The following is a 22,038-nucleotide window of genomic DNA, read 5'->3' as shown; positions in this document are numbered from 1 at the left end:
ATGGCTTTAATTTTAGAGAACTTGCAAGAACTTGCCACTTTTCTTTAATTAAGTGCTTACCAAAGTAGATATATTAATGTGTCTAATTTGTTAAGGCTTTATGAACTAAGTAATGTTTTTCCAAACTTGGGTTCAATTTTTAGTTATTAGAATTAATATATGTTTAGCACATTAGAGTTGTGCACACCTTGGATTCAATTTTTTTGAGGTTCGGTTACATCTTGGGTTCAATTTTTTAGTTGTATTTGTATTTGTTCTCTAGTTTTCCTTGAGATTCTCTGATTTGGCTTACTTTCTTGTGATTGGAATGTTGTAGAGCTAGAAATGACAAGTTGTATGTATTGGGAACTTGTTTGTTTTCCACAACTTGTTTTTTGAAGTTAATCATTGTTTATGATATTTTCTTACTAGATTTACAATCATGGATAAATCATGGATGCACAAGAGTAGATTATCCAAAGATTATGAATTGGGTGTGGAAAACTTCATTAAACTTGGATTTTCTAATACAAATAGCTCCTATATTCGTTGTCCTTGTTTGAAATGTGGGAATTGTGAAAAGCACAGTAGCAAGGATATTAGAGATCATTTATATGTCAATGAGATTGATGAAAGTTATAAAATTTGGTTTTGGCATGGGAAAAACTTCCTAACTCATCATTATGGGGAGAATCTTCTAAGTTTGACACCCATATGTATGAAGAAATCGATGTTGGAAGTTTAAAAGAAATGGTTGAAGTTGCTCATGAGGAATATTCAAGAGATCTGAATGGATTTGAGAAGTTGCTTAATGATGCTGAAAAACCACTATATGAAGGGTGCATAAAATACACTAAGTTGTCTACTTTAGTCAAATTATATAATTTAAAAGTTAGATATGGATGGAGTGATACTAGTTTTTCAGGACTACTCAAAACTTTAAAGGAAATATTGCCCACTAGCAATGAGCTCCCAAATTCAATATACGAAGCAAAGAAAACTTTAGGTGAACTAGGAATGGAATATGAGAAGATTCATGCATGCCCTAATGATTGTTGTTTGTATAGAAAAGAATATGCAGATGCAATTTAATGTCCTGAGTATGGTGAATCAAGGTGGAAAAACAGGAAGGATACAAACTACGGGAAAAAATAAATACCTTCAAAAGTGATACGGTACTCATCCTTTTGTGATTACGTATGGCAGTTACGTAATTAATGGATGTCGCTATCACACAAAATTTGTGATAAGAATCGAAGTGTACAAAATAGTGGAGTTAGTTTAGTTGCAAAAACGATGCAAGTGTCTAGTTCAAAAGATTGTCTTTTTATGTAGTAATACAAGAGATATGTTTTAATGTTGCTGTGTTTAGATGTGATTAGATTGAGAACAATAGTGGTATCATAAAGGTGAATGTAAATTGCAATGCAGGAGATTTGAAAATCTTTAAAGTAAGTGACACTAATAAAATCAATTAAGCTCATCAAATGTCTAATTTTTCTGTTTTATGTACTTTTATTGCTATGATTTTACTGCATTAAGATAAATCCTCAATGGAAATGACTAAGAAAAGAGAAGTTAGTGACTCAACATCGATTCTTCCGGTATCTTTGAAATTCATTCTTAGATATGCTAAGAAGGTGATGACCAAAGAGTCTAGTATTTCTTTACAACTTCCAGTTGGACTTTTTGGCATCAATCGAAAGAGTAGTGTCCTGCGAGAAAACATAATTAACTTTTGTAACATGGATGAAGTCAAGACAATGACTCTGGTGGCTTACATGGCGTAAGTAATGTTATTACTTTTGTAGACCTTAGTTCTGACATTTCTTTTCAATATTGATCATCTATATTTATGTTATAAATTTTTTGTAGGTACCTGCACTCATCCTTTATTGATTCAAAAGAAAGTTCACAATACACTTTTGTAGATCCATCTCTCATTTCCTCTGGACATAACTCTCAGGAAGTTAAAACTTGAAACCTGTGTAGTAGACTGATGGTCTCAGAAGCAAACCAAATAGTTCTTGCTCCTTTTAATCCTGGGTGAGTTAAAACACATTTTTTTTTTTTATCAATTTCCATAAGCAATAAAAATACTAATTACATTTTATTAACTAGTGGTCATTGGACATTACTTGATATAAATGTATACGATGATACTGTGTACTACCTAGACTCAATAAGGACAACATCACGGGTACATACAAGATATATAACTGACACGTAAGTTAACCTTTTTCATTTGTAGCATTTGTTTTAAAGTGTACTTTATTTTAGAACTTATGGTTAGTTTTTGACAAATACGGCAATTGTGATGTTTCAATCTCAAAATAATATTAAAAAAATGCCAAAAGAAAACCTTATGGAGAACAGTAAAGGCAAGTACAAAGTAATAATTACTACTTATTCATCATCTTAAGTAGACATCTAGTGCATAAGGATTACTTCATTCTTATTCACTGGTTTTTTCTCTGTAGTGTCCTCTACAAGTTGGGAGCACTGAATGTGGATACTACGTTGAGGTATATGAGGGATATTGTGACCAAAAGAAGCATTGTCATCTCAAATTTGGTATGTTATCATTATTTCGACATTTCAAATAGCATAGGCAAAAATAGAATCCATTATAATATTTGGCTTTTATGTTTATAGATTAATACAAGGAAACCGTACTCATAAATTGAGTTAGATGAGGTGTGGATAAAGTTGGCTGAATTTTTAAGTTGCTACATGTGATCATGGTTGGTCATTTTGGACGTGTTTGTTTCGGTTGATCAATTTCTGGATTTACTTCATATCCACGGTGTAATATCTTTTGGTATTGTTCAAATATGCACTAAAGGAGGGGGGAGAGGGGGATAGTTTTGGAAACTATTCATATTGGATTGACTTTTAGAATTATGTTCCTTATATTGTTTAGGAAGTGTCCATATGGGTTGACTGTTAGACTTATGTTCCTAAGGTTGTACTATTGACAATGTTAAAGAAATTAAGTTTTTATAAAGAGATACTATGGTTTTTTGTTGATATATAAGTTTGTCAATGCGTGTATATTGTTTATTTGATTGATGAACGTATGTCATATATATACCAAATGTGGTTGTTGGATCAAAATACAGGAGCAATTATAGGAAACAACGTCAACATTATAGATTTTTCTAAAAAATCACAAGCAAATTTCTTGACATTTTTTAAATGTCAAAGTTCACAAAATTGCTTGATGTTTTTTCCTTGTCAAGAATACCCATATTCTTGACATTTCAAACATGTCAAGTATCTGTGTTTCTTGACTTTTTTAAATGTCAAGTTCACATAATTTCATGACATTTTTTCCTTGTCAAGAATGCTCATATTCTTGACATTTCAAACATGTCAAGTGTCTGTGTTTCTTGAACTTTTTTTAAATGTCAAGTGTCATTTTTCACGATATTTTTAAAATGTAAAGAAAATTGACATTCTTGACACTGGCTTCCTTGACCTTTTTAAAACGTCAAGAAAAGTCATTCTTAACATTTAAAAAATGTCAAGAAACATTATTTTTGTAGTAGTGTAACACCAGAGATTGAACACATAACTATAACTCAACCTATTAGCTACTAAAATTAAGCATATCATCATTACAATTATGGATAATCTTGACATGAATAGAGAGTGGGAGAAAAAACATATAAATATATGTGATTAAATTGTCAATTTAACCTGCTTGCCATGCTCATTCTAGAAGCTCAAGAAAATAATAAAAACATGAAGAATATGAAAAACCCATGAAAACTCCATCCAAATCTCACAAAATCCATAAAAGAAAAAATCCCAACAAACCTCAAAATCAGAGTTTCAAGCCTAGGCGTTTGCTCATACTCGAATCTTGATGCCAAAATCATCCAATACAAAACAAATACAAAGAAATATCTTTGGGTTTGGCCAAAATCGAGCCTAAAGGTCCTAAATCTCTCCACATTCCCAACCCTAGAATGGAAGAAAACTTATATAGAAAATCGCAAGAGCACTATAGCATTACAAGAAAAAGCCCTCGCACCTCATACTGCTACAATGCGACACTGAAAAATTCTTAACAGTGTCGTGGCGCTATGTTCTTTATTTATTTATTTTTTTTGTCTTTGTCGCTAGTGCTTTGTCTAGCAACGATGATAGATTTCAAGGGCATTTATGTCTTTTCACATCCTTGAAGCTTTGAATGCTTAATAGCACTGGAAATGTATTATCTTGCACTACTTAATTTGGGATTGTTCTTGTATTTTACATGTTTAATTAGTTATTTTGTAAGATTCAAGAACATTAAGGGTAGAACGGGGCATTAGTGATGAAATGGAGTTAAAATGGGCCAAAACAAAGTTTAATTGCATCAACCAGGAAAGAAAAGACTAAAATGACCAAAATGCCCTTAGAGGTGCAACGCACTATGCAATAGCGCTAACGGCCAGTGCTTTTTCTAATAGAACTGAATTTGGTGCAACGCCGCGGTGCTCCAAACTTCAAACGCATGAGCATTTATTTCAGCGTCACAATGTTGCAACCTAGCGCCATGGCACCATCACGACTTTATAAATAACAGTTTTTACTACCTAGGTTAGGAGATCAGTCGGTCCGTCGATTTAAGCCGATTTTCAACGATTTCTTTTCTCTTTTCTTCACTTTTTTGGTCAGTAGATCTATCCAAACTTTACCTCATTTATTGACATGTCAATAATGGGCTAAGGTACTTAATCAGCTTGGATTTGAGGATTTTTTAAACCTATTTGTGTACTTTGTGAGTATTTGAATTTGAATTTATTTGTATTTCTTGGACTCAATTCAGTTTTGATAGAATTTTATCATATTATCGAACACTTGGGGATTGTATGATTTTCACTTTTTGATTAACATATGATATGCAACATTTAATTGTATGTTGATCTGCAATAAGCAATAGGTTACTTTAGCTTGTGAGTCGATGATGACAAGCATTGTCCTAATCAACCTAGGATTGAGTCAAACGAATGTTTAATTAAGGCTTTTCCTATTAAATATTCGATTTAATTTTGCCCTTGAACTTAATGCTATTAGACCAGTTGGATTTGTATGTTTTTCCTCTAATTCGACCTCGGAATGATTAATCGGCTTTTCCAATTAATTCGGTTAAGTACAACAAACACACAAATTCATGTTATGAGAACTCGGTGAGCAAGTATACTAAATAGGAAAATTCCATAATAACCCACGCTAGGTATTATTCTCATTGTCATCATAAATAATTTTTATGCAATTTAATTTTCTCGCAATTGATCAATTTCAAAACACCTCTCTAGTTACCTCAGACGGAAAATTATTTAATTGAGAAATCCAATGGCTCTCTGAGTTTGACCCATGCTGCTACTACTACTACATTGGTTTTTAGTGGATATGGTTAAAATTGTTTGGTCCAAATTTAAGGATGAAATGCCCTTTGACCAATGCGCGACTGAGCTCCCACAAGCTCTAAATTAACCTTCAATAGGCTATAACACTATGAAATGCATGTTGATGGAACACGAGACATACGCAGCGGAATAAGGATCTAATTACACTCTAATTGCTTTTAATTTAAAGGAAAAAAGCATGCCAATGAAGGAAAAAATAGTAAATTAAAAAGGGATGTAATACAAACTTTGTAGCTCCCGAAATGCTTTTCCTTGCTGAATCTCGAACCGAACTCTTCCGGACTACCACTAGAGCTGACCTACTATCCTACTCAGAACCGAGTTGTGGCACCCGATGGATGAAGAACCCAAAAGAGAGAAAGAGATGGAAAAAAAGATGGAATTTGGGTTCGGTTTTGGTTTTATTTTTCAGCCCAATTTTGAAAACTATTTTGGTAAAAGTGGCAAAAGTTTTTAATCCAAATTGAAAAGCTCATATTTATAGAAAAGGGTCATGCAAAATTGCATGTAACAAATTCATAAAAACCCAATACCTAGAATCCACTATCTAAGTAGGCTTAATGTCTCCACTATAAGCCAATACCTAGCCCACTATCTTCTTAGTGGAATTATCCAACAAAAGTTTGTATTTTCCCACTAACTTTAGTCAAAGGGCAAAATAATCATTTTGTCAAAGCCAAACTTTGACCTAAAAGTCAACATTTTGACTTTTTATGATTTTTTCTGTGTTGACTAATTTTGAACTCCCAATCATAAGTCCGCATTCATTTTCTCGAAATTCAAATCACATTTGAATATAAGGTCGGTCAAAGTTTGACTTTTCAAAGTCAAAGTCAAAAGTCAACTATTTGACTTTTTATATCTTTGATCATTTCCACTATTTTCGAGCTTCCGAATATGAATGTATTCATATTCTTGATATTTAAATCACATTTAAATATTAAAGCTGTATCTCTAAACTGAAAAACCGACCACTATATCACATATACTTGCCAGTTTCTCTCTCTTCACCTAATTCGAACAATTCGAATTATTTTATCATACTGTTCTAAGTTTATTCTATATGAGTTAGTAGGGGAACCTAATGGACCTATAGATCATGGACTCCAACGATCCGAGATTAGCTGGCTAAACTCTTTAGACGAAGCTAATCAACATTAGTTAACTCACATGTCATTCCACTATAGTCCCATAGTTGCACTCCCCTCACTATAGATATATTTGTGTTCATATGATATAACCATGATTAGTAAGCTAATCCTTCACAGGTTGTTCGTAATCTCGACTAGGACATAAAAACCGTTTTACCCTCAAGACTACATTTTGTTCCTTAAGTTCCACTGATCCTCTAATGAACAATTGGTTTAAGGTCCAACCTATAAACCGAACCTCTCTTGGGCCAAGGAGAGGGTGGGGCCCCTTGTTCAAGACCTGGATTCAGTACTAAAGGGAACAACTTATCTACTATCCCTATAATGGGTAGGAGTGAATTTCGTCTTGCACCCTATGTTCCCAGCTATCCACCTGATCTTACCCCTGAAATGGGAGGATTATTGGGCCAGCGATAATGAGTTGCCCTCACCTATGCAGATCTAAGGATAATTTCGAGTAAACAGGAGTTCATATTTAGCTCAGGATTAAGATTAAGTTAATTGATGACCTACCTAGGTCATCAATTTACGAAATAGTCAGTTTTATACATAAAACGGCATTTAGAACGTAAAAAATGACTATTTCATGGATCAGTCTTATGCAAACTCATTGCATAGGATGCCCCCACTCACATATCTCTATATGAACGATTCAGGATCACATCGTTTGTACTAACTACAAAGTGGGTCGTATCCATAGTGTCCCCAAAACAAGGCGTCCAATCTTATTCACATAATATAGACCATTTTGGCTATATATTTGAACTTGATCCACATTTATGTCACTACATTAAATAGTCTCAGGACCTTAGTTTATTGGATTTAAGATTACAATTTCAATAACAATTTTATCTACTATCCCTATAATGGGTAGGAGTGAATTCCGTCTTGCACCCTATGTTCCCAGCTATGCACCTGATCTTACCCCTGAAATGGAGGATTATTGAGCCAGCGATAATGAGTTGCCCTCACTTATGCAGATCTAAGGATAATTCCGAGTAAACAGGAGTTCATAGTTAGCTCAAGATTAAGATTAAGTTAATTGATGACCTACCTAGGTCATCAATTAACGAAATAGTCAGTTTTATACATAAAATGGCATTTAGAACGTAAAAAGTGACTATTTCATGGACCAGTCTTATGCAAACTCATTGCATAGGATGCCCCTACTCACATATCTCTATATGAACGATTTAGGATCACATCGTTTGTACTAACTACAAAGTAGGTCGCATCCATAGTGTCCCCAGAACAAGGCGTCCAACCTTATTCATATACTATAGACCATTTTGGCTATATATTTGAACTTGATCCACATTTATGTCACTACATAAAGTTCAAACTACATTAAATAGCCTCAGAATCGTAGTTTATTGGATTCAAGATTACAATTTCAATAACATTTTTATCGAAAAACAAAACAGAATATGTTTATTAATTTACAAACTACAGGTTTTAGGACATAAAATCCAACATATGTAATGCTCAACTTTCTACAAATATAAATATTTAAGCTCATTAATTAATCTAGACAAACAAGATCAGAAGTTAGCTCACTTACGGAGGTATCAATGAGATTACAGGCACAAAAATATAAAAAAGACATGTTAAAAGGTATTGGTAATAAAGAGATAACACAAAGATTTAGTAGTTAGACTATTGTGCCCTCCTCGAAAGTTAAACTCGAAGTAAAATTTGGAGTGAAGGTCTTATCTCCAAAAATAGTGCAAGGGTTAGTGTAAAAAACAGTGACTCAAATACCTCTTCAGCTAGTTTAGTTTACATAACAAACTTTATCTTATAACAGTCAGATAGTATGTGTTATAAATATCACTAATCAGAATAGAAAAAAAAGGAGTACTTTCTATTTTTCTTTAAACTACAACTGTTGTGAGCAATCTTTAAGTGAGAAGGAAAGAGAATCTTCTCGTGGACATAGGCTTATTAGCCAAACCACATAACTCTGTGTGTTTCTTCTTCTTCTCTTTATCTTCTTATTTTCAATCTTCATCTATTTCTCTGCAAATCAACGAAAACATGATCTTGGAATAAAATCACAACGTTTTTAGAATATCGAGTTGCATCGAGTCACGAATTTCTCTATCGAGTAGCATTAAGTCAAGAATTTCCCTCTTCGAATTGCTTCGAGTAAAGATTAATTCTCATCAAGTAGGATCAAGTAACGATTAACACTCATCAAGTTCAATCAAGGAAAGAATAGAAACTCAACGAGGATAAAAGGAAAAATCCATCGAGTAACGAGCAGAAACTCATCGAGTAACGAATACTTACACATCGAGGATTTAACAGTGCCTATCGAATAAGATAGAAAAACAGATATGGCTTTACCCGAAGAAATAGAGCTTTCTTCAGCCATTTCTTCATCAACTCAGGATTAATCTTGATTAATTAGGCCTACAGAAGATAGTATAACCCAACAGTTGGTCTGCACAAAAGAAAGAATCTCATCAGTTGGTGAAACTCCCACTTTGCATATGTGTGGAAAATTTAACTAAGAATGGCAAAATAGATTAACATGTAATAATCCTATTGCGTACACCAAAACATCAATTGTACAAGATTAGTATCAGCATTTGTTGCTTGTTCTTTTGTTATATTGAACATTCTAATTATTTTAGTTGAGTGTAAAGATTAATACATTATTATAAACTGTAAAAACAGTGACTCAAATACCTTTTTAGCTAGTTTAGTTTACATAACAAACTTTATCTTGTAACAGTCAGATGGTATGTATTATAAATACCACTTATAAAAAAAATAATAATAATAATCATCGTATTTTCTATTTTTCTGTAAACAACAACTGCTGTAAGCAATCTTCAAGTGAGAAAGAAAGAGAATCTTTCCGCGGACGTAGGCTTATTAGCCAAACCGCGTAACTCTGTGTGTTCCTTCTTCTTCTCTTTATCTTCTTCTTTTCAATCTTCATCTATTTCTCTACAAATAAATGAAAACACTATCTTGTAAAAAATTCACAACGTTTTCAGAGTATTGAGTTGCATCGAGTCATGAATTTCTCTTATCGAGTAGCATCGAGTCAAGAATTTCCCTCTTCGAGTTACTTCAAGTAAATATTAATTCTCATCGAGTAGGATCAAGAATTTCCCTCTTCGATTTGCTTCAATTAAAGATTAATTCTCATCGAGTAGGATCGAGTAAAGATTACACTCGACGAGTTCCATCGAGGAAAGAACAGAAGCTCATCGAGGATAGAAGGAAAAATCCATCGAGTAACAAGCAAAAACTCATCGAGTAACGAGTACTTATACATCGAGGATTTAACAGTGCCTATTGAATAAGAGAGAAAAAAACAGAGATAGCTTTACATGAAGAAACAGAGATAGCTTTACTCAAAGAAACATAGCTTTCTTCAACCATTTCTTCATCAACTCAGGATTGATGTTGATTAGTTGGGCCTACAGAAGATAGTAAAACTCAACAAAATTTGGTATCAAAGCGATTGAAGATCATCAAGATCAGCATTCTTGAAGCATTAAAATAGTCAAGAAAATCGTTCTCGACATTCTTTCTAGGTCAGTGATGGTTGTTGCTAGATTTGAGATAGAAAAGTTTGATGAAAAGGGTGATTTTGGTCTGTGGAAGGCCAAAATAAAGGCTATTCTTGGACAATAGAAAGCTCATAGAGCCCTTTTAGACCCATCGACTCTGCCACCTACGTTAACAGCTCAAGAAATAAAAGATATGGAATTTACTGCCTATGGAACTTTAGTTCTTAATCTCAGTGATAGCATCTTGAGACATGTGATTGATCAAGACACGGCTTACAAAATGTAGGTCAAGCTGGAAGGTCTCTCTGCAACTAAGGATCTGCCTAACAAGATGTTTCTAAGGGAAAGGTTCTTCACATTTAAGATAAATTCTACTAAAACACTATTAGACAATCTGGATGATTTTAAAAAAATAGTTTCTGAGTTCAAAAAGCCTTGGCAAAAAGATTGGCGATGAGAATGAAGCTTTTGTTTTGTTGAACTCTCTACCCGAAACCTATAAGGAGGTAAAGAATACCTTGAAATATTGTAAAAAGTCAGTCACCACTGATGCCATTATTTCAGCATTAAGAACTAGGGAGTTGGAGCTTTATACAGTGAAAAAAAGGAACAACATGATGCAGAAGGGCTATTTCTTAAGTGCAAGAACAAGCAGAATCATTCTAAAGGGACTAAGAATCAGTCTAGTGAAGAGCATAAACCAAAAACCAAACTGAGATGCAATTACTATAAGAAGAAAGGACACCTAATTAGGGATTGCTACAACTTAAAATGGAAAAATCAGGAAAAAGAGAAGGATCGGAAAGGAAAACAGCCAGAAGCGTCAGTGGTTGAAAGGTCCTATTTCTATTCTAATGCTTTAGCCTCTACTAGAAACAAAACCAACCAAATAAGTCCTCTTGGGAAGCATGACTGGGTACTTGAATTTGGGTGTACCTATCATATGACACCCTTTAGACCATGGTTTAATACCTACAAGGATGTCGATGGAGAATCTGTGTACATGGAGAACAATGAATCCTGCAAAATCAAAGGGGTTGGTTCAGTATCCTTAAAGCTAAAGGATGGATCAATTAAGCTTCTTAGAAATGTGAGACATGTACCTTTACTTAAAAGAAATTTGATATCTCTGGGTATGCTTGACTCCATTGGGTGTGAGTGCAGAGGAAAGGATGGAATCCTAATTAAGGATTCTAAGGTAGTTTTGGTTGGTGAAAAGTTAATGATCTCTGTATAGTAAGAGGAGTAGAGATGATGACTAGTGCCTACACTGTTTCAACAGAAAACTTGACAAAGGCAGACTTGTGGTACAAAAAACAATCCCATATCAGTGCAAAAGGGATGCAAACACTGTCTAAACAAAGTATACTGCCCAAAGGGATCAGTGAAAATATTTCCTTCTATGAACACTGCATTTTAGGGAAAACTACTAGACAGAGCTTCACAAAATCTCAGCATACCACCAAAGGAATACTAGACTATGTTCATTTTGACCTATGGGAACCATCTACTACATCAAGCCTTAGTGGCTTAAGGTATTTTCTAACCTTAATAGATGACTTTTCTAGGAAAAGTTGGATTACTTCCTTAAGACTAAGGACCAAGTCTTTGGGAAGTTTAAAGAATAGAAAACTATGATAGAAACACAAACATCTAAAAGGTTAAAATATTTTAGAATTGACAATGAGCTTGAATTTTGTAATGAGGACTTTGACAAATACTGTAGCGAGAATGGTATAACTACACATAGGCCTGTGAGGTACACACTTTAATAAAATGAGGTTGCTGAGAGGTTAAACAAAACTATAATGGAAAGGGTAAGATGTTTGCTTTTTGATGCTATCCTAAGTGAAAAATTTTGGCCAAAAGCCACAGCCTACACTATTAATACCTTGAATAGGTGCCCTCACACATCTCTAGAGTTGTTTACCCATGAGGAAAAGTGAACTAATCATCCTTCTAATCTGGAAAACCTTAAGGATTTTGGGTGTATAAGATTTGTTCACGGAAATAAGGGAAAGTTGAAAGCCAGAGCCACTAAGTGTATGTTTGTAGGCTTTACAGAGGGAGTCAAAGGATTTAAAATGTGGCATCCAGTGGAGAGGAAGTTTATAATTAGCAGAGACATCACCTTTAGAGAAGAGAAGATGTGTATGCAAAATGAGAAGAGACTTGAGGATGAAGCTGAGACATCTACCACAGGAATTGAGGTGGAGTTAACTACTGAGCAACCAACAGAATCTAACTTACCTAGTGACACAGGAGAAATTGAGGAAGAAACATGGGAATAAGAGAAGACTATTAATTAGCAGCCAGACTTGATTTAGTACGCCTTAACTAGGGATAGACAAAGGAGAACCATTACCCCTCCAGCAAGATATATTGAAATGAACTATATGAATTTAGTTCAAATTCTTTTGTGACTCCTACTGACCAAGAACCAACAACATTTGAAAAAGCTACAAGTTTTTATAATGCAAGGAATTTGATAGAAGCCATGAATGAGGAAATGCATTCACTAAATGTGAATGATAATTGGTCTTTAGCTCATCTGCCTAAGGGTTACAAACCAGTAGCTTCCAAATGGGTTTTCAAACTTAAAGAAGGTGCATCCTATGATCAGAAACCTAGGTATAAGGCAAGATTGGTTGCAAAGGGTTTACACAAAGGGAAGGAATAAACTACTCAAAGATTTTCTCTCCAGTTGTCAAACAAACTTCTATAAGGCTTCTCTTATCCTTGGTTGTTCAAAATAACTTAGAATTATATCAATTAGATGTGAAAACTGCCTTCCTTCATGGATATCTAGAAAAGACAATCTTCATGATGCAATCTAAGGGATTTAAAGTTAAAGGAAAAGAGAATCTTTATTGCTTACTCAACAAGTCAATCTATGGGCTATAACATGAAAGAGTGTATCAACATGCAGCGGAAGCAACAAGGATCAATAAGCATTCGAATTCATTAATTTTGGTAGAAACTAAAACATGCACATCTAATATAAGAGGGTTTGTGGTCATACCTTTGTAGAACTCTTCAAGATCTTGATCAACAGCAGTTGTCTTCTCCAAAACACACAATGAACTACCTCAAGATCTTTCCCACTATCCTCTTAGAGCTTTAGAACGAGTTGTGGGACTCAAGAATAGCTTAAAGCAACAACAAAAAACAAGGAGAAGCTTACTGCACCAGCTTGTTTGAAGAACCCTTTCTTCAACACGAAATTTTCAGTAAAATCTCTTTGAATGCATGCCTCAAATTCACTCAAATCTTCTTTATTTATTGTAGGTGAACATGCAAAGAAGATCACTGCATGAGTTGTAGTTCAAGCTTGGAGTAAATGAGTAGAATGGAAGTGGTGTTTGTGTGAGCAAGTAGAAGATGGATAATGGAAAAACCGTTTTTTCCATTTTGTGCATTTTTTGTAATTTTTCAATTTTTCCGAAAATCGAATGATTTCATTTAATTCAAATTTAATTCCAAAACTGAAAATATTATTAATTTTATAAAATTAATTTCACAAATTAATAAACTAATAAAATTAATAAATAATTATTTAAGTAATTCTAATTAATTTAATATCAAATATTAAATTAATTTTTACACAAATCAATCTTCATATATTTAAATCATATTTAAATATAAATTCTCCTATTTCGTTTAATTCTAATTTGAATGTTTCAAATTAACTTATCAAGCTATTCTAAAGCTTATCCATTTACGAGCTAGTAAGGGGACCTCGCGGACCTACAGATCATGAGCTCCAACGATCCGAGATTAATCAGATAAACTCATTAGACTGAATTAATCCTCATTCGTTAACTAATGGGTCACTCCACTATAGCCCATGGTTGAACTCCCCTCACTGTAGATATATTATGTCCACTTTATTTAACCATAATTAGTAAGTCGATCATTCACAGGTTGTTCGTAATCATAGCTGGGTCAAGGTAACTGTTTTACCCCTATGAATACATATTATTCCTTTAGTTTTCATTGACTCTCTAATGAACAATTTTGATTCATAATCCCTATGAATCAAGTCTTTTCTCTATCATGAGAAGGCGAGGCCTCGATTGTTCAAAACCTGAAATCAGTACTTAAGAGAACAATCTATCTACTAACCCTAAATCAGGTAGGAGTGAATTCCATCTTGCAAGGCTATGTCTCCAGCTATTCATCCGGTCTTATCTCGGGAGGCTTATTGAGTAGTGCTATTGGACTACTCTCACCGTTTGTAGATCAAATGATAATCTCGAATAAACAAGAGTTCATAGCTAGCTCAAGATTAAGATCGAGTTAACTTAGGTTATTTAATAAATGAAATAGTCAGTTTTAACAGTAAACGGCCGTTATAAAGAAAAGTGACTATTTTCGTGGTCCAATCTATATGCAAACTCATTGCATAGAATGACCCCACTCACATGTCTCAACATGAACGATATGTGGATCACATCATTTGTTGTACTTTACAACTCTTTGTAACAATTACAGAGTGGGCCGCATCCAATAGTATTACCAGGATGAGATATCCAATTTCATCCATATACTTATTAGACCATTTAGGCTATATACTGTTAACTTGATCCTGTTTATGTCACTACATAAAGTTACAATATTCATATTATAGCCATGGATATGTTTATTAGATTTTCATAATAGAATGCAAAATCAACAACTTATTATTATCGATAAATAGAATGTTCAATACGAAATGTGAGTTCTAGGACATTCTCAACAAAACAATCACCTAGGTGCTTGTATAGAAGGTTCGATGACTATATATATCTAGCATTGGATTCAAAAGGAGTTCCAATGACATATGTGTTTATGTAAATACAAGTTCCCACAAGGACAAGGTTTTCTTACTCATATATATGGATGACATGTTATTGGCAGGTACGTCCAAGGAAGACTTAACTCATGTTAAAAACCTCTTAACAAGAGAGTTTGACATGAAGGACTTGGGAGAAGCAAGCAAAGTTCTAGGGATTGAGATCTTAAGGAACAGGGAGGAGTCTATCTTAAGCATCAACTAGTTTAACTATTATGTGATCCTAAAAAGATTCAACCTAAGTGATGCTAAACTTGTAAGCTTGTCTATTGCTCAACACTTCAAGTTATCCTCAGCCAACTCCCCTAAATATTCTGACATAGAACATCAAAAACAGATGTCTATTATACCCTATAGTTAAGCAGTCGAAAGCCTAATGTATTTAATGATTTAGACCAGACATGATCTCTCATACTTAGCTAGTCTTGTTACTAGGTATATGTCTAACCCAGGTAAGAGATACTGGGAGGCCATTAAATGGATCCTAAGATACTTAGTTTGGTCTAAAAACTCAAGACTAGTCCATTAAAAATCAGCTGAACCAAACTTAGAGCTATATGGATATATGGATGCTGACTATGTTGGTGATTCAGACAGAAGGAGGTCCCTAACAGGTTATCTATTCCTTTATGGTCCTAATTTAATAAGCTGGAAAGTCACATTACAACCTATAGTGGCTTTATCTACAATAAAAGCTGAGTATATGGCATTAACTGAAGCAATTAAAGAGGCATTATGGTTTAAGGGATTGTTAAAAGACTTTGGATTAAGTCAGACAGTGATAAGACTTTACTATGACAACAAAAGTACTGTATATTTATCCAGAAATCCACAATATCACACTAGAACAATTGATATAAATTATCATTTCATCAGAGACAAAGTTGAGACAAAGGAAATAATAATTTTAAAAGTTCACACATCAGAGAACGTAGCAAACATGTTGACAAAATCAATATCAAAACTTAAATTGATCAAATGTCTAGAACAAGTTGGTTTCGAACTTCCAGATATAGGGTAAATAGAATGGTCAGAATCAGGAAGATCAGAAGATTGTAGGCATTAGAGTCGAGGTGGAGAATTTGTAAAAACAGTGACTCAAATACCTCTTCAACTAGTATGTTTACATAACAAACTTTATCTTGTAATAGTCAGATGGTATGTGTTATATATACCACTGATTAGAACAAAAAAAAAACAGAGAGAGAGAGAGAGAGAATCATTATGCTTTCTATTTTTCTGTAAACAACAACTGCTGTAAGCAATCTTCAAGTGAGATAGAAAGAGAATCTTCCCGTGGACGTAGGCTTATTAGTCGAACCACGTAACTCTGCGTGTTCCTTCTTCTCTTTATCTTTTTCTTTTCAATCTTCATCTATTTCACTGCAAATCAACGAAAACATAGTCTTGTAATCAAATCATAATGTTTTTAGAGTATTGAGTTGCATCGAGTCAGGAATTTCTCTTATCGAGTAGCATCGAGTCAAGAATTTTCCTCCTCAAGTTACTTCGAGTAAAGACTAATTCTCATCGAGTACGATCGAATAAAGATTAACAATCGTCGAGTTCCATCGAGGAATGAACATAAATTCATCGAGAATAGAAGGAAAAATCCATCGAGTAATGAGAGAAACTCATCGAGTATCGAGTACTTACATATCGAGGATTTAACAGTGCCTATTGAATAAGAGAGAAAAAACAGAGATAGCTTTATCCGAAGAAATAGGGATTTCTTCAGCCATTTCTTCATCAACTTAGGATTGAGATTGATTAATTAGGCCTACAGAAGATAGGATAACCCAACATAAACTATATCTTATTTCCTTTCTAATGACATGTATAGTTGATTGTACAAGTAATTCATAGAAACAATTAGTTGTTCTAGTTGGTATTTAATTTCACAAAATTTTTATATGTATTTTAATGTGTCACAACACAAGTATAGAAGGGTTTTTTTTTTTTTTTTTTTTTTTTTTTTGTTGCAAGATAGATAGAAGACAACACCTAGAAATATATTAAAAAGTTCCATACCTGTGTATTCTCACTCTCAATCTCACAAAATATGCATTTAAATGTGTAACAAAAAATCTAGGGTTAATGGTTGATGATTTTTTTCTTTTTGTTTTTTTGCTGCAAGATACTTGCAAGATATAAGTACAAGATAAAAGAAAACACCTAAAAAGATTTTAGAAAGTTACATACCTGTATGTGCTTGCAAGAAATATATACTTTATTACCGTGAGGTTAAACCCAATTTGAACTTTTATCCTTTTGATGTTGAAGAAGTTGTTCATCAAACAAATGAGAGTAAGAATACATATGTATGGAACTTTTTAGTGTCTTTCTAGAAGTTATTTTCCATCTATCTTGCACTATCTTTCAACGAAAAGTTACCAACCCTAACCTCTAATTTTGTTGTGACACATTTAGATGCATATTTTTGTGGGATATTAAGAGTGAGAATACACTGGTATGAAAATGTTTAGTTCCCTTTCTAGGTGTTATGTATCTTGCAATTATCTTGCTTTTATCTAGCAGCAAAAAAACTAGCAACCCTTACCTTCAATTAATTTTGTTGTGACATATTTAGGTGCACATTTTATGGTTAAGAAGGGAGTATACACAAATATGAAACCTTTTAGTGTCCTTTAGGTGTTGTCTTCTATCAATCTTGCACTTATCTAGGGTGATCATCGGTCGATCGACATCGGATTCGAGCTCACACCGATGCAGAACACCGAGCAACTGACTGCTTGGTGCTCTTCGGTTTTAATGAAGATGGTAAATTTTGTGTAATAATTATGTGCTCACTGTTCTGTGGATGTGAATGAATTATGCACAAGTTATCTCTTCAAAAGCAAAAGTATATACTTCTAAAAAGCTAAATTACTTGCTGAGGACCAAGGTCAGACTGAGGGATTTTCATGCCAAATAACCCTATTAATGATGTTCATATTTGATTTTACAGATTCAAATTCCAATTCACGTAACGACAAAATGCATAGTATGAAAACTTATTGTGCGATAGAGAGAGATAATTTTGCGTGGATAAAAGGGTTGAGATGATTACCATCCTTCCTTGGAATATAAACAAGAGTTTCGGTTTGTATTCCTTAACCACAACATTATACTCAACTTTTTGGTGAGGAAGTCATATTTACCCTATTTCTAGGATCTATGCCTGGAAGTTACATGAATGGAGGGTTATCTTTATCTCTACATATACTACCAACTTTGATTAATGCAATCCACAATCCCTTACAAGCAGTTTATTGTTGCTACTTGATTCAATGGGCTAAATGGAACCAAACTTAAAGAAATATGCATTGATTAATCAAACCAAACGTCCACTCAAGGTACATTCGCTAGAATGATTATATACTCATCTCAACCCATTTTTTATTTAGCTACTCGTGAAGAAATAAGAAATGAAAATAGAGAATGAGAATGAAGCAAAGATCATGACATAACGCTTAAATGAAATACAAACTACAATACTATTTGGGTAGCAATATGGTAAGAAGATAGATAAAGAATGATGGATTAGGATTGATGTGTCGAGCCGCCAGTTGACAGTTTCCTACTTCTCATCGACTTGAACGTGGTTACTGCTTCCTCTTCCTCACCGCGAGTTTGCTAACAGACGGAACGAAGGATGTTCTTGAAAACCCTATGTTCTTTCGCTGGTATTTTCCCTTTTCACACTGTGTTTTTTTCCTTCTTCTCTTTCAGTGTGTTGTATATGTACGCAGCTGCGGCTACATCCTCTGGACATTCTAGTAAAATGGCAGACGTGGCAGGCTTTTTTTTCACGTAGCATCCTGTTGAGCTTATTTTACAAATGAGTTAGATCCAAGTTGATGGAGAAAGATTTGAACAAATTGAAAGGAGGTAGATGTCAAATTGTTGGAATTGGTGTCCTAAATCTCTTTTATTCTCGTAGTTTGTTAACATTGTATAAAAAAATTGTTATTAATAAAATAATTATTATTTTATGAGCATTCACTCAATCCAGTAAACTAAGATCCTAGGTTATTTTATGTAATTTAAATATGTATGTAGAGACATGCGGGTAGATCATATTTAAATGATAACCTAAATGGTCTGTAGTAGATGGATAAGATTGGGTACCTTATCCTTGTGAAACTACGGATACAGCCCGCTTTGTAGATGTTATAAGTGTTGTGAAGTGCTACAAATGATCGAAGACATGTGAGCGGGGTATCCTATACAAAGAGTTTATATAAGACCGAACCACGAAATGATTAGTCTCATTATATAACACCGCTAATAGTAGAGACTTGCATTTCACCAAAATGATCATAGGTGACATGACCTGAATCTTAAATGAGTTGCAAACTCTTGACTATGAAGGTGGTCTTTTGATTTATATGGGTTAGAGTGGCAAGATTGTCAACTCAATCTGCCTACCATTTTGGGAATTCGTCTGATTGAGGAGTTAGAAACACAGCTACACAAAACAGAATTCACTCCTTCCCTGATGTCGGTGTAAGTAGATAAATTGCTTCCTTAAATGTTGATTCTGAGGCTTTAACAATGTGGTCACACTCTCTCTTGGCCCGAGAGGGACTTTGTCATAGTTGGACTATGACTTATTGTTCAGTAGAGGAATCAATGATAATTAAGAAGTTAGATGTGACTATAGGAGCAAAACGGTCCTTTTGACCCAGCTGTACTAACAAACAATTTGTGAAAAGTCATCGCACTATTGATTGGTTATATCCAATAGACACAGAAATATATTTGTAGTGTGAAGAGTACAGTTGTCGGTCTCTAATGGTGTGACCAACAGTCAATGGATGTTGGGTAATTTAATTAAAGAGTTTAATTAATTACCCGATTATCATTAGAGCTTCAATCTAGATATCCATGAGGTTTCCTTTGTAGCAATAAGGATTTATTGAGAATTAAGTTTTGGATTAATGTGAATTGTTCAAATTAATTTATAGAATTAATTATATGTGATATAATTAATATAATGTATTAGATACATTATAATATAAAGTATTTTGAGAGAGATTAAATATTTGAATATGAATCAAATATTAGATATATGGATGAGATTCATATAATTGAATTTAGTATAAATATGATTTATATTAAATGTCATGTAATGTTGAGAGAAAATATAAACATAGATTATATTGTATTTAATACAATATAAAAACTATAGATTATATGTTATATTTGATATAACATATAGTTATATACATATATAAAATAAATTAGTTATTATATTTATATATATTTATAAATTATTTAATATAATTTTTTGAATTAAATTAAATTAGGCTTACTTTTCCTCTCTATCATAAGTGGGGTTAATGGGATACATGACAGAGTCTCTCACATTGGCTTCTCTCTTCATGTAAATCATGGAAAAAAAAAAAAAAAAAAGCAGAAGAAAACAGAATCATTAAGCAGTCTAATTCAATTTTAGCTTCAAACTAAGCATGTTCATCAAATGAAAAGATAGTTTCAGTAAATACCTTTGAAGACTCTCTTCAATCCACGAATTCAACTGCAATCTTCTGCTCTACTGATCGTGAACCACCACAAAATCTTCTCTATTATCCTCTACGACATTAGATTAAGTTGTGGGACTCAAAATGAGTGGAGATTTAGAGGGAAGTTGAGGAGAGAAGATGAACAATGCAGAGGAAAAACTAAGAACCCTTCTTCAGTTTTCTCTCTTTTCAAATTCACTTTGCATGCCTTTTTCAGCTGAATAATTCAACTGTTTTGAATCAAATATAACATGCTTGAAGTCTTCATCAAATGAAGACACCACCTACTTGGTGGACTTAGTGGAATTAGATGAGTTAGGTACTTAAGCCAAAGTCGAAAAATCTCTTTTTTTTTCAATTTTCATATTTTTCTTTTCAATTTTGAAATAATTTTCAAAATCAAAACTTATTTTTAGTTTTAATTCTTTTTAATTAAATTGAAAATTTATTAATTTTACAAAAATTAATTCAATTAATTAATTTTTCAAATAAAATTAATAATTGATAATTAATTAAATAATTTAATTAATTATATTAATTTAATATCAAATATTAAATTAATTAAACACCAATTCCACTACCATGAATCCCTATTCATGAAATTAATATTTAAATCATATTTAAATATAAATCAATTCTCCAATTTCGTTTAATTCTATAATTAAACAAGTAATTATATCATATATAATTACCGATTTCCTTAATTTGAATTTGAACGTTTCAAATTAAATCATCATGCTATTCTAAGGTTTATTCAGTTTGTGAGCTAGTAAGAAGACTTAATGGACCTACAGATTATGGGCTCCAACGATTCGAGATTAATTGGTTAAACTCTTTAAATCAAATTAACCCTCATTTGTTCACTATCGGGTTACTCCACTAAAGCCCAGTAGTTGTTTACAAACAACTTTATTGATTTACATAATAAGTTTATTGTTTACAAACCGCGAGTTTTAGGACATAAAACCCAACATAATCTTATTTCTATTATGAAATTTTATAATTATGTGAAAACTAAAATTGGGAACGATCCCCGCTTTCGCTGCAAAACCATCACCAATTCCCCTTCAATTGGTATTAGAGTCAGGTTTTGATCCCATTTTTTTTTATTTCCAGAATTTAATTACAGTGATAAAATGCATTCTGTAAATTTTTCATGTTGATGAATGTTTATCGAATGGTTGCTATTATGGATATTTCGGGGTTGGATCTTAGTTTTACAATTTTTTTTATTTTACAAATTTTATTTGTAAAGGCCCATGTTTTGGGGTATTTAATCGCTATCAATTCTGTAATTTGTTGTTTTGAGTCACTCGTGGTGTTCCCAGTGATGATCTGGAGAAAGCGAGGCCAAAATCGGAGGTGTTTTGAAGTTGTTCAAAACTTTATAATGAGCGATCGTACAATAGCATCGCGACGTTGTGCCCTAGCATCGTGACGGTGCAATGCGTCGGACAGAGTCTTTTTTCCATAGTGTCATGACGCTAGGGCACAGCGTCGCGATGCTCTGAGACGTTGAAGACGTGCGGTCCAGCTCCAGTTCGCACGTGGTTCATGGTTTTCTGGTCCGATTTGGTTCATGGGTTTTCCGGTTTG

At 33.4% G+C, this 22,038-nt stretch overlaps 2 pseudogenes; both read left to right on the top strand.

Moving 5' to 3' along the window:
- Positions 1-421: 421 nt before the first annotated feature.
- Positions 422-1,071, top strand: LOC150037920 (uncharacterized; annotated as a pseudogene).
- A 461-nt stretch (positions 1,072-1,532) lies between these two features.
- On the top strand, positions 1,533-2,718 carry LOC150037919 (uncharacterized; annotated as a pseudogene).
- The last annotated feature ends 19,320 nt before the right edge of the window (positions 2,719-22,038 follow it).

The sequence above is a fragment of the Benincasa hispida genome, chromosome 2, assembly GCF_027475165.1.
Source record: "Benincasa hispida cultivar pf3 chromosome 2, pf3_genome.v1.1, whole genome shotgun sequence".
Taxonomy (NCBI): domain Eukaryota; kingdom Viridiplantae; phylum Streptophyta; class Magnoliopsida; order Cucurbitales; family Cucurbitaceae; genus Benincasa; species Benincasa hispida.
This window is presented reverse-complemented; position numbering and strand designations above follow the sequence as displayed.